This window comes from Gorilla gorilla, chromosome 3, assembly GCF_029281585.2.
Source record: "Gorilla gorilla gorilla isolate KB3781 chromosome 3, NHGRI_mGorGor1-v2.1_pri, whole genome shotgun sequence".
NCBI lineage: Eukaryota > Metazoa > Chordata > Mammalia > Primates > Hominidae > Gorilla > Gorilla gorilla.
The window spans coordinates 173,526,050-173,539,969 of record NC_073227.2 but is presented as its reverse complement, the minus strand read 5'-3'; the positions used below and the strand labels follow the sequence as shown (position 1 = coordinate 173,539,969).

General features: G+C 35.9%; 1 protein-coding gene across 2 annotated transcripts in view; it reads left to right on the top strand.

The window, feature by feature from the left end:
- The window catches only part of FBXW7 (F-box and WD repeat domain containing 7), a 216,583-nt gene that overhangs the window by 25,118 nt on the left and 177,545 nt on the right, over positions 1-13,920 (top strand). The window lies entirely within an intron of this gene.

Genomic DNA, 13,920 nt, shown 5'->3' with positions numbered 1-13,920 from the left:
CCCGTATTAGGCTTGACCTGTGGCTGGAGAGATCTGTGGTACTGTTTCATATGTACCGCCCTCCTCTTTCTCTCCTCCCTTTTTTACTTGTTCTGAAAACAATGATTAAGGTTAAAAAATTATTTTTTACAAACATGAAAAAGGTTGATAATACGTAAGTTTTGAATATGGGGGAAAGTTACTCTCATACTGTTGTTGGGAGTATACATTTTTGTGGCCTTTTTGGAGAGCAGTTTGACAGTATTTATCAAAATAAAGTACACAGGCATCTTGAATCAGCAGTTGTTCTTCCAAAATTTAGTAGTACAGATATACTGACATAACCTTACTTAAAAGAAGAATCATTTTTATAACTTAGTGTTTATTGACAAGAGAATTAGCATTTATTCGAGTCATTTATTATTCTAACTCTTCTACCAAAATGGTGAGATGTGTTGTAATTTACTGGACGTTTAGGTTGTTCCCAATTTTTTTGTAAGTATGAAAAATGCTGCAGTGAACATCTTTGTCTGTGTGCTACCCATTCATCACTGTTGAGAATGTTTCTTAATGGCTATATTTAGGTAAGTGTTATTTCCCTTTATTTCCCCTCTTATACTTTAAGGAGCACAGGAGATCTCAGTTTTAATCACAGCTCAATTGCCTAAATGGGTGTGTGACTTAAAACAAGCTCTTTAACCTTACTGAGCAGGAGGTTCTGCAGATATGGGCCTCTCAGACTATTTTATAGCAGTAACAAATGGACTACCTATTGTCACATTCTTCATGATCCTGTAGGGAGTATGTGTCAATAGGACAACCCATTGAGTGACAGTCCTAACTTTCTTGGTTCCTCTCCCTCATTGTGAGGTCATTGTTTCACAATTGTATATACTTACTGATTCAAAAAACAACTCCAACACTTATTGAGGGGTAGTACTGTTCCCAGTTGAGAATTACTGTTGTAAAAATTTTGGCAGGAATTATATAAGATTATTCATGATTGTTATCAACTTATCTTTATTCCTTCATTTTTTTTTAAAGCAGGAAGCAATAATAGTTTATGTTCGTTAACCCCAATATCTACTCTAAAACATGTTGTTTTTCTTGTTATCACCATGAAAGTCTGGGTTAACAGGAGACGAGACTAGCTTCTTCACAGATACATACATTAATTTGACATTATAGAAAAATGTGACTGTATCCTGACTTGCCAGTTTGGTTTTGATTGGTGGTTTCACCTTTTTTTTTTTTAGACTCAGGAAAACGGTGGCAAAAATAGTATAAAGGGTAAATTCTCATATGCCCTTCATTCAAGTTCCCAAAATTTAACATCTTATGCAGTGACAGAACAATTATCAAAATCAGGAAATTAACATTCATGTAATACTGATATATAGTCTACAGACTTTATTCAGATTTCACCCATTTTCTCACCAATGGCCTTTCTCTGGTCCAGGATCACAATATGAAATTATTCATGTGTTGTATTTTAGTTATCATGTTTTCTTAGTTTTCTTTAACCTGAAACAATTCCAGTCTTTCTTGCCTTTTGTGACTGTTATTCTTTGGAAGAATACTGGTCAGTAATTTTGTGGAATATTGCACAATTTGTGTTTGTATGTTTTCCTGTGATTCGATTAATTTTAAGCATTTTTGATTAAGAATACTGCAAAAATGATTTTATGAATCTTATTTAGAGGCACATGATGCTGATTTGTCCAATTATCAGTGATACTAATTTTCAGTTCCTTTGGTTAAGGTGGTATCAGTCAGGTTTGTCCACTCTAATTGCTTTTTTTCCTTTGTGATTCATAAGTAGTGTTGATTCAGATTCTAGGTTAAGAAAAGGAAAAAAAAAGTATCCTATGGGAAGGTACTTAAAAATAAGTACTTTGGGACCAGGTAATTAACATTTCTCAGCATACTCTACCAAATTTTAACTTCCTTGCTTTTTTTTTTTTCTTTTTTTTTTTACAGTGGCACAATCATGAGTCACTGCAAGCCTCGATCTCCTGGGCTCAGGTGATCCTCCTACCTCAGCCTGCTAAGTAGCTGGGACTGCAGATGCACACCACCATGCCTGGCTAATTTTTCATATTTTTTGTAGAGGCGAGGTTTCATCATGTTGTCCAGGCTAGTCTCGAACTCCTGGACTCAAGCAATCCTCTGTTGGCCTCCCAAGGTGTTGGGATTACAAGCGTGAGCCACTGCCTGGCCCCAGACTTTAACTTTTATTGATGATTTTGTCATGGTGATTTTCTGTTTCCATTATTTCTTCTGTATTTACGTTAGTGGTTTTTGGTAAGGAAGAACTTTCCCTTGTTATGTATTTATTTAATGTTTTATGTATATCAGAATGTACTCGCGGATTTTTTTTCCCCTCTTATATCAGATGGACTTACAGATTCTTCTATGGATTTCATCTATTATCATCATTATTTATTTTGGTGCTCTAATTATCCCAGGTTTGGCCCCATGAAGCCTCTTCAAGGAGGTTCCTGGTCCTTTTGACATGTCTCCATCATTTTGTGAGCGCTTAACTTTCTGTTTTTTTTTTTTTTTTTCTTTTCTTTTTGAGTCAGGGTCCTGCTGTGTCACTCAGGCTGGAGTGCGCAGTGGTATGATCATAGCTCACTGCAACCTTGATTTCCTGGGCTCAAGTGATCCCCCTGCCTTAGCCTCCGGAGTAGCTAGGACTACAGGCCAGGTATGTGCCACCACACCCAGCTAGTTTTCGCCTTTTTTTTTTTTCTCCAATAGAGACAGTGTCTTGCTGTGTTGCCCAAGCTAGTCTTAAACTCCTGGCCTCAAGCAATCCTCCCACCTTGGTCTCCCAAAGTGCTGGGATTATAGGCATGGACCACCACACCTGGTCAGAAGGCTTAACTTTCTAGTAGCACAAAATGTTCTAGTCTCTTCTTGTACTTTTCTCTGCCCCAGCCATGAAAATCAGCCATTTCACTAAGGAATATTGATTCCTTTTACTGGAAATCGGAATTCTTCCATCCCCCCTGCCCCCAGTACTTGTATCTTACCATCTTTTTAAAAGTCTTTGTGTCTTAGAACCGTGTTAGATGATCTGGACACATTGCCCTGATGTACAGAAATTAGTTTATACAGGGTAATTCTTTTTGTAGCAGACTCTGTTTAGTTTGTAGCAGATTCATTTTGCACTGATTAATCCTGGAGGATTTCTTCACAAGTTACATTGTGTCAAATATGTTATTTCATGGGAACACAATTGAATTTTTTCCTTAGTTTTGTTGGGTATTTGATAATAACAATTTAAAAAACTTTTCTAAGAGCTTCCTTCTAATATATGGTATAGGAATGTTTACCTTTCTCATTTATTTATTTGGTGTAGTGATCTCAGAAGTTTTTTTAAAAGAAAAATCTTGACTTTGTCTCAGGTACTCTCAGTTCACTTCCATGTGGGAGGGTCATTTGCCATCCATCCAGAGTACCTTTTTGATTAGGCTTTTCAGTGTCTATAAATATTTCAGTCTTTTCTGATCATTTAATTTCTAATACATGCATATGCTCCTATGTATAATAAATAGACAACTTCAAATTTGCAGTTTCTAGATGGTTGGAAAAGGGAAACATTGTGGTGTGTAATTTACCAGCTATCAGATCCTAGATATTTGAGATTTTAACTAAGCAAGGTATTAGATAGACCATGTTGTTTTGGCTTCACAGAATTCATTCATATTGTGCATTACACAATCAGTGTGCATATTGCACATTGATTTTATCTGTAAGTTGTCTTTATCAGTGGTTCTCAAAGTGTGGTCCCCTGCTAGTATAGTATCAGCCTCACATTGGAACTGGTTAGAAATGCAGACTTCTCAGGATCCACCTAATTGCAGTAGTTAATTTTAACAAGCCCTTCGGTGATCCTGAAACATGTTACAGTTTGAGAAACACTGCTATAATACGTTTCATTTAAATTGTTTCAGGTTGTGGGGGTAGGGAATAAGACTACCAATTTATTCATCTTCTGTGCAATATTACTTGTTTACCTAACTCTTAGAGATATTAAGATATTTTGAAGAAATGTGTCCCATGAGATTATAATGGAACTGACAAATTCCTATTGCTTAGTGATATCATAGCTGTCATGAAGTCTTAGTGCTATACCTTACTCATGTGTTTGTGGTGGTGTTGGTGTACACAAATCTTCTGCACTGCCAGTCGTCTGAAGTATAGCACATGGCCGGGCACAGTGGCTCACGCCTATAATCCCAACACTTTGGGAGGCTGAGGCGGGCAGATCACAAGGTCAGGAGATTGAGACCATCCTGGCTAACACGGTGAAACCCCGTCTCTACTAAAACTACAAAAAATTAGCTGGGTGTGGTGGCGGGCACATGTAGTCCCAGCTACTCGGGAGGCTGAGGCAGGAGAATGACGGGAACCTGGGAGGCAGAGCTTGCAGTGAGCCGAGATCGCGCCACCGCACTCCAGCCTGGGTGACAGGGCAAGACTCCGTCTCAAAAAAAAGTATAGCACATACAATTATGTACAGTACCTAATACTTGATAATAAAGGACTGTGTTACTGGTTGATATATTTACAATACTGCACTTTCTGTTGTTATTTTAGAATGCACTCTTTGAACTTTAAAAAAATAAATTCACTTTGGGAGGCCGAGGTGGACGAATTGTTTTGAGGCCAGGAATTCGAGACTAGCCTGGCCAACATGGCAAAACCCTGTCTCTACTAAAAATACAAAAATTAGCTGGGTGTGGTGGTGCACGTCTGTAATCCCGCCTACTTGGAGGCTGAGGCACGAGAATTGCTTGAACCTGGGAGGCAGAGGTAGCAGTGAGCCAGTATAGCGCCACCACACCTCCAGTCTTGGTGACAGAGTGAGACTCTACCTCAAAAAAAAAAAAAAAAAAAAAAAAAAAAAAAATTGCAAAACAGCCTCAAGAAGGCCCTTCAGGAGGTGTTCCAGAAGGCAGCACTGTTGTTGTAGGAGATTATAGTTCCATGTGTGTGATTGCCTCTGAAGACCTTCCAGTGGGACATTATGTGGAGATGGAAGACAGTGATATTGATCCTAATCCTGTGTAGGCTTAGGTTATTGTGTATATTTGTGTCTTAAAACAGTTTTGAAAGTTAAAAAAATTTTTTTTAAAACAGGAAAAAGGCTTATAAAATAAGGATATAAGGAAAGAAAATATTTTTATATAGCTTTACTATGTGTTTTAAGCTAAGTGTTATTACAAAACAGCCAAAAAATTAAAACGTTCATAAAGTAAAAACGTTATAGTAAGCTGAGGTTATTACGGAAGAGAGAAAAAATTTTAAAATAAACTTAGTACAGCCTAAGTGCACACTGTTTATAAAGTGTATGGTAGCATACAATAATGTCCTAGGCCTTCATAGGCATCCACCCCTAACTGACTCATCCAGAGCACCTTCCAGTCCTGCTAGCTTAATTTATGATACAGATGCACCATTTTACATTTTATATACCTTATTTTTAATATACCTTTTATATATTCAGATGTGTTAATATCATTGTGCTACAGTTGCATACGGTATTCAGTACAGTAACATGCTGTACAGGTTTGTAACCTGGGAGCAATAGTTTATACCATGGAGATTTATGTAAAAGCACTGTATAATATTCACACAAAGAAGAAATTGCCTGACACATTTCTCTGAATGTAACTTTGTCATGAGGCGATGCGTGACTGTATAATTTGAGCCACACATGTTATTTTAAAAATTGCAATACCCTTATTAATGTAAAAAGCAGTTGAATTAATTTTAAGATATTTAACCTGATGGAGCCATGATATTACCATTTCAACATAATTTATAAAAAAAATTGTTATTTTAGATTCTCTTTGTATCAAGTTTTTGAAATCTGGTAGATATTTTGTATCTCAATTTCAACACTAACTTTTTACCAGGAGTAATTGATCTTCCTTTAGATTTCATAAAGTTTGTGGTTGGAAAAGTAGATTCACATATCTAAATCGTTTCAGACACACTTAAGTATTTCGGTACCTGAATTAAGTACCAAAAAATAATTTTTCTGTAATATTTGCATCTAAATTGGTAAAACTGGTTCATGTTTTTTAGTAGAATGTAGTAGACTTTGAAGCAAAACTGTATCCATTTCAAAATTGAGCTACTGAAGTTAAGCAAGTTCATGAACTCTTGTGTCAACTCCGTATTACTGGCATTATATTCAAAAGGAGATTGGATGTTAGGCAAATCTATATTAAATAAAGTGTTTTTCAATGATTTTTTTGTAATTTTTGCAGCCACTTTGCAAAACACTGTCAATTAAAATTTATACATGTTGATTTATGTTAGAACAAAGTGTAAAATCTTTTTTATTGATTTGTGTTATGAAAACTTTAAATTTCAATGTAAATTTATAAGAAAGTTCTTATAAAATTTCTGGCATACCTTCTTCCAGTTTCTTTTTATTTTACTTTTTCTTGTGTTAGCCTGGTCATAAATAAACTCTACCTTTCTTTGGTGCTTCAAGTTAAGCTTGTTCATAGGCATTGAGATATAAGTGAGGAAACAAGAGAATACTGCCATTTTTGTCTTTTATTACTTAATAGTGAAAAGCATCTCTTTCTAAAATCAGAGTTGACATTAGAGTAGATCTTTGTGAAGTTATTCCACTATACCCAGTGAGCAAAGAACACAGATGTTTTAAATGTATTGTTTTTTATTTTTTCAACATTTCCATGAACTGGCTAGGATTCATATTTTTGGCATGTACATACTGAACAATTCAACTCTTTACATAGGGCTTTTCATAGTCTGTTTCAGAAAGCTGAACACATATTTTCAATGTGTATCATACAGTGGAATAAAGGAATAGGAGAAACATCAATTTTTGCTTTTAAAATTCCTAACATAGCTGGAGCTGTCTGTTGTGATAGAAACTAATTGTTTAATACCTAGCTGAAATTCTTTGACAGAGGTAAAGGATTAAAAAATATCTATGCCACGCTTGATTTTTTTTTTTTTTTTTTTTTTTTTACAGCTACATAGTGACAACTTAAGTTTAGAAGTTCTTTCAAATAAATTTCACCTAAAAGATTTAACTGGGGCCGGGCATGGTGGCTCATGCCTGTAATTCCAGCACTTTGGGAGGCCAAGGCAAGTGGATCACTTCAGGCCAGGAGTTTGAGACCAGCCTGGCCAACATGACAAAACCCCATCTCTACTAAAAAATGCAAAAAATTAGCCGGGCGTGGTGGTGTGCATCTGTAATGCCAGCTACTTGGAGGCTGAGGCAGGAGAATCACTTGAACCTGGGAGATGGAGGTTGCAGTGAGCCGAGATTGCGCCACTGCACTCCAGCCAGGGCAACAGAGCGAGACTGTCTCAAAAAAAAAAAAAAAGATTTAATAAGGTAGTGTCTCTTATATCACATGGCTCATCTAAAGCTAAAGGGAAATAGTAATTTTTCACATTTTGAATCTGTTGATTTTTCGTATTATTAGAAAGGTCTTCCATATGATGGATGGTGTCTTAATTGAATATCTTCCACATGTTGTAAAGTATCTATTTTAGTATTCCTCATAATTTTCTAACAAAATTTCTATAATTGAAATAATTTCTTTACCATCTCTTTATGTAAATGTGATTTTCTTTCTTTTGGCGCAAGAATTTAAGCCAGTTTATAGCTGACCAGAGTTACAAGCCCAGATTTGTTAAAAAGCTTTTAAACATGTTTGTTGTACATTTACTTCTGACATTGTTTGGCTAATTTTGTTGCTTTTCTTCTGACTGTAGAGCAGAAAGTTCTTATAAAATTCACTATGTATTTGTTGAAAATGTCTCCTAATATTGTCTACTTTACTTGTAAAACTTTAAAACCCAAGAAGTAGCTTTTAATTTTGCTCTGTCACAGCTAATTGTAATTGTCATTCATTAGAAAATTTCTGGCATACCTTCTTCCAGTTTCTTTTTACTTTACTGTTCTGGTGGTAGCATTAGCTTCTGTATCTCTACTTGATTGTGTATTGCTGTAATGCCTTCTTTTTACTTTTAAAAGTGTGTCCTCCTCTTGTCCATTCATTTTTAAAGTAAGAAAATTAATTATATTCAAAATATATTAAAATTAAAAAATAAAAAGTATTGCGATTGAGTTACCAGTTGTGATTTACATAGGCATCACTGCAACTTGTGTTATTTGTGAAAAACATATTTAAGTAAACGCAGTACGGTGTTAGATTGATGAGTAGAAAAATACTCATTCTAACTGAATTAGTTAATTTTTACTGACTAGATCAGTATTTTTATGTGCAATACTAGAAATGACTCACTGTATCCTGAGATGTGGAGTATAATATGCAGTACAGTGGTGACAGTGAAATGTAGTACTGCCAAAAGAATAAAACTTTCTTTAGTAGAAGGACATTTTACACAGCTTCAGCTTTTAAATTTAAATTAAGTACAACTAAATAAAGCTAAAAACTCAATTTCCTGGTAACACTAGCCACATTTCAAGTGCTCAGTAGTCACATGTGGCTAATAGCTAATGTATTAGAAATTAAACCTTTGAGAGTTGGTTATGTATGTGATTAAAGTATTTTGGTTACTTGGGACTAGAGATTACAGTCATTTTTGATAAGGCTGATGTCATAGGAACAGTACCAAGGGGACTTCTGAATCAAGCACCCTAGAAAGAGCTACTTAGAACTACTTGCATTTTCTTTGTGGCATCTCTTACAGGCATGAAGAATTAGTAGAAAAAATTTCAAACATTTTTCATGGATAAAAGGATTTAATCAGAAAAGCATTTGGATATACATATTTGAAATCATAGCTTGCCTGTATGTTACTAGAGTAGTTGGAGAGCGGAAAAGTATCTATATTCTAAAGACTGTTTCATCATTTGGGTGAAAAACCAAAAAAAGAAAGTAATTTTGTTTAATAGCTCTTTCACAAATAAAAAAAAGAATGTTCATCTGTAGAGACCTATCGAGATCTCATCAGGTTTACAACAAACTTTAGATTAGCAAGCTCAATTTCAGTTGACATGGATTGTGGAAAGATTTTCAGTGGAGCTCAAATATTTAATATCCTGAGTTTGGATGAATATACAATTTCTAAAATTAAGTACTTCAACTCCTCTGTGGTTTTAAAACCAGTAGTGGCCATATCTTGACTAGTTATTAAAGCACCAACCTTTTTTTCTTTATTACTTTGCTTTTATCCTTTGAGCAAGTTAGGCAATAAGTTCTCCATGTTTTTGATTTCTACAGAAGTAAATGAATGTTATTGCTGATGTTTATTTCATTCTGTCTTGATCTCATGATATGAGAATATAAGGAGATGTCTGAAAACTTGTTTTAAAAATCCTATGAAGCATAAGTTCATGAATAAAGAAGGAAGTGGAACTTGTCTTGAGAGAATTTGCCTATTTAGATGGTTTCCAAAGTGCATTCTGCTAGTCACTAGAGATGGTCCTTGAAAGAGTTCTGTAATTAAGTTTGAAGAAACACTGTGTACCATAATAATGGCCTATTGAATATTTTACGATGCACATTAATATATCAAAGGCTTTGAGATATCTTACAAGAAAGAAACTTGCTAAAGCTTGTCTTCCTGCATTTCTTAAGCTTCTTCCACAGTGACTTTAAGTCGGACTTGTCTATCCTGTGAGAAATGCTGCCCTCTAGAGGCACAAATTCAATTGCTCTTAAATTTGAGTACCATAATGCTGCCTGATCTTAGTGTGAAGTTGTAATAATTAATATTAATCAAATGCATGGTAACAAAACCAAATAGAAGAAATCTTACGTTGCTTAATTTTAAGAAAATATGAGGAAACAGAATTGCAATTTATAAATACCCACTTTTTAAATTGTACATGTGATGTTTTTGGCTGCTAATAATCTTTTGAATACATTTCTGTATATGGGGAATTGCGGACACATAGAGTACTTCAAGTCTCCAAACTCTGAGTCTTTCCTGCTAGCAGAAGCCATCCTTCCCTGTGTTAACAACCTTGCTTAAGACAGTTACCATCCATGGGGAAGCTAGTTTCCTCATACCCCTTCCCACGATACTCATGTTTCCATACCTGTAACTGGAGTCAGACTATATCATGCTGCACCTTTGCAGTCACAATGGGAAGAAAAGGATTATATGTACTTTTTTTAAAGTTTTTTTTTTTGCTGACAAAGCAGCAAAACCTTCAGGAATATGTACAGAAATGGGTGATGATGATGATGTGAGAGAGAAAGAAACTTGCTTTTGCATTTGGCTGAATGTATTGGTATGGTGCAGTTATCAGAGATTCTGAATTCATTGTTCTCGTTCAAGTAGCCAGGAGTGGTTCTAATTGTTTGTTCCTTTGGTCTCAGCATTGACGTATACTAAATGAAGTTGAATGCCTGAAAACTCATAGCATAATATAGAGGAAGAAGTCAAAAGATTAAAGGAAATAGAACTGATGGAGTGGATTTATCACTGTGACTTTATCACTTACCTCCCCTATTCCCTCTCCAGTATTCTCTACTAAGAGGTCTGGAAGACACTTCATTCACCAACCTAATGAGAAGTGCTTTGAGGGCAGTGCCAGCATATATGAAAAGTAATTCAATTGCTTTTGTCTGTAGGCTGGAGGAGATACTTTCATTGAAATTGTCTTTTTTACTTCAGGGGGTGTGGCCAGCTTCTAGGTAAGGCCCAGGCATCATTTTCATAAGGTAGCTTGACAGGCATGATGATCAGAGATGCACTGACTTGAATTCTTTTTGGCTGTGGCTAAATGATCATGGATCCCTAGGTCTAAAATAGAGAGGCAGCCTATTAAGATCCTACTTTATCTGTATGAGCAAAAAATTTTAGGTCTCATAGGAGAAGGCCTTACTTGAACTACCATAAGAGTGAGTTGGCCAGCCTGGGCAACATGGTGAAATCCTGTCTCTACAAAAAACACAAAAGTTAGCTTTTGTGTTTTGGGCATGGCTGCGTGAGCCTGTGGTCCCAGCTGCTCAGGAGGCTGCCCCGTTTTTGCAGTTTACTTCATGGGTTATATGAGAAAACAGGAAGGAGGGGGATATCACCGAGAGATTCTGATATTGGAGCTGTGTGCAATAACTGATAAGTCTCTGGTTCTTACCTCCATATGAGGAACAGAGGGAGTCTTGTTTGTACAAGGCTTAGTTATAATCTGTCAGGTTTGAGGATCTTGATTGGAAGCATAGACTTGATCTGTATTTGTGGTTTCTCATTTCAAATAGCCTCTCAATGTTGGATAAATTTGCATGTTCATGTTTTATGGAATCAGAACTCAATTTCCTAGTATTCCTTGCAGCTAGGGCACAAGCATATGACCTAGGCTTTATTGATCAGATGCATCTGTGTAAGACATGAATTCAGGGTCAGAGAAATGCAGGGTAACAGCTCTTGCCTGGAATTGCTTTCTAATGTGGATGTTGAGTGACGAGACATTGAGCTGTTTAGAGGTAGCAGTGACAGAGATACTAGTGAGCCTTGTTGTCCTAGGCTCAGCTTTCATGGTACTAGGGCTGAAGGGTGGGAACAATTTGGTGAGGAGACTTAGGTATTTTTCCTGGCATCATATCTCCAAGTGGATTCTTCAGTTCTCTAATTCTTGGAATCCCCTAATATATTAATAAATTTATTTTCTCTTGAAACCACCTCAAATAGATTCTGTTTATAGCTTAGAGCCCTGATTGATCGTCTAACTTTAAAGATTTTATTTATCGTCAAAATATTTTATTTTTCTAATTGAGATCTAAAAATTGTCAAGCACTTATACTCCATTTTTTCCCTTCCTAGAGCTCTGCAATCCTTTGCTGTCATTTTTTCTTTTTTCTTACCAGGAATGCCAATTTTTGTACCTTTTGAATTGCTTTTTCTTCTTTGCTACTTGGCTTGAGCTCCACTATTGTTATGAAACCTTTCTTATACCATCCCAGCAGCCTGATGGATTTTTTTCTTCCTCTGAATTCCAGTAGCACTTGTTTAGACATTAAGTGCAAGGTGTTTTTTTGTTTTGTTTTGTTTTTCTGTATGCATCTTAGCTTCCACACTAAATGATAAGCTCCCTGAAAACTAGTACTATGCCTCTTTATATTGCTTGCATTGTCCAACAGAATGTCTTGCACCTATTAGATTCAAGGTTCAGCACAGTCACCCTCATAATATATAGTGATGAGAGTTGCTGAGAATCACAGTGATGCCAGGCTGAATGAGCTGAGATAATAAACTAGTTAGATGCATAGTCTGGCCATGAGGCCCAATTTCCATCTTCCTCAAGGAGTCTGAGACTTGCCTCTCAGTAGTTTTCATTAGTAGGTGATCATATCTTCTGAACTACTGTCTTCTTAATGTTTTATGATTTTTTTTTTTTTGCCTTGACAAAAGCCTTCTATTTCTCTCATGCTTCCTAGTTCCTTCCATTGTGCCCTCTGCAATTTCTTTTCACCAAGCTTACTATTTGCAGTCTCTTAAAATTTCGTGTAAATTATGAAATCAAATATACAAAAAAAGGACAGAAAGTAGTATAACAAACACCTGTGTACCTAACCTCAGGGTCAAGCAGATATTAACCTTTTGCCTCATTTGATTTCCTTTTAAAGTTCTTCCCTCCCCATACTTTTCTCCCTTCTTTGGAGGTACTCATTATCCTAAAGTCCTTGCGATTATTCCCCTGCTGTTTTTGTCCACATAAAACATTTACACAAAAGATGACCTGTGTTTTTTTCTAGATATGTTCATATTGACATGTGTAGATTTAGTTCATTCATTTTAACTACTGTTTAGTTTTCCAGGTTGAATAATGCTAAGTTTTATAGAGATAATGCAGTTCTACCTTTTGGCAAATAATATTGTAATGCTCGTACATAAGTACTTAGTGTAATTTTATCTAGGATAGACACCTGAAAGTAGAATTGCTGAATCACAGGGTTCAGGTGCCACTTTATCAAGTATTGCCGAGTCCAGTCCTAAGTGGAGCTACCATTTTATACCCATTAACATGTTTCCACACTTTTTTTAATCAACATTTAATTTCATCTAGCTATGATTTTTTTGCCTATTTGAAAGATGAGAAATGGAGTTTGATGATTTTCATTTTCATTACTTTGATTTATAGTAAAGTTGAATGTCTTTGCATAGTTTTTGATCATTCTAGTTTCCTATTCTGTGAATCTTTTATGTTCTTTGCTGATTTTTTTCCTATTGGATATTGAACCTTAAATTGATTTGTGGTGATTCTTTTTATAATCTGGATATTAATGGTTTTGGTAATATGCATTGCAAGTATCTTATAGTCTGTGTGTGTGTGTGTGTGGTTTTTTTTTTTTTTGAGATGGAGTCTCTGTCTCCCAGGCTGGAGTGCAGTGGTGCGATCTTGGCTCACACAAATTCTGCCTCCTGGGTTCAAGTGATTCTCCTGTCTCAGCTTCCTGAGTAGCTGGGATTATAGGTGCCCACCATCACACCTGGCTAATTTTTGTATTTTTAGTAGAGATGGGATTTCACTGTGTTGTCCAGGCTGGTCTCCAACTCCTGACCTCAGGTGATCTGCCCGCCTTGGCCTCCCAGAGTGTTGGGATGACAGGCGTGAGCCACTGTGCCCGGCCTTCATGTCGGTTTTTAACATTGTTTAAAAGTTTCAGATTTACTACATGAGTTCATTTGTAGAATCTCTCTTCTGTATCATAGCTTCCTTGGTCTGCTTTCATGTCTTTACAATACTGTGTTAATTTTAATAGTTTTGATATAAATCTTGGTATCTGATAAGGTGAATCTTCTCTCTTAATGAAAATTTTGGGTCAGCTAATCATATTTCACCCTGACCCTAATGAAAATTTAACAGAAAACAAACCCTGTTGGAAATGTGATTGGAATCTCATTGAATTTACAGGTTACAGTGGGGATAGTTGTCACCTTTACATTGGTTGACTGTCA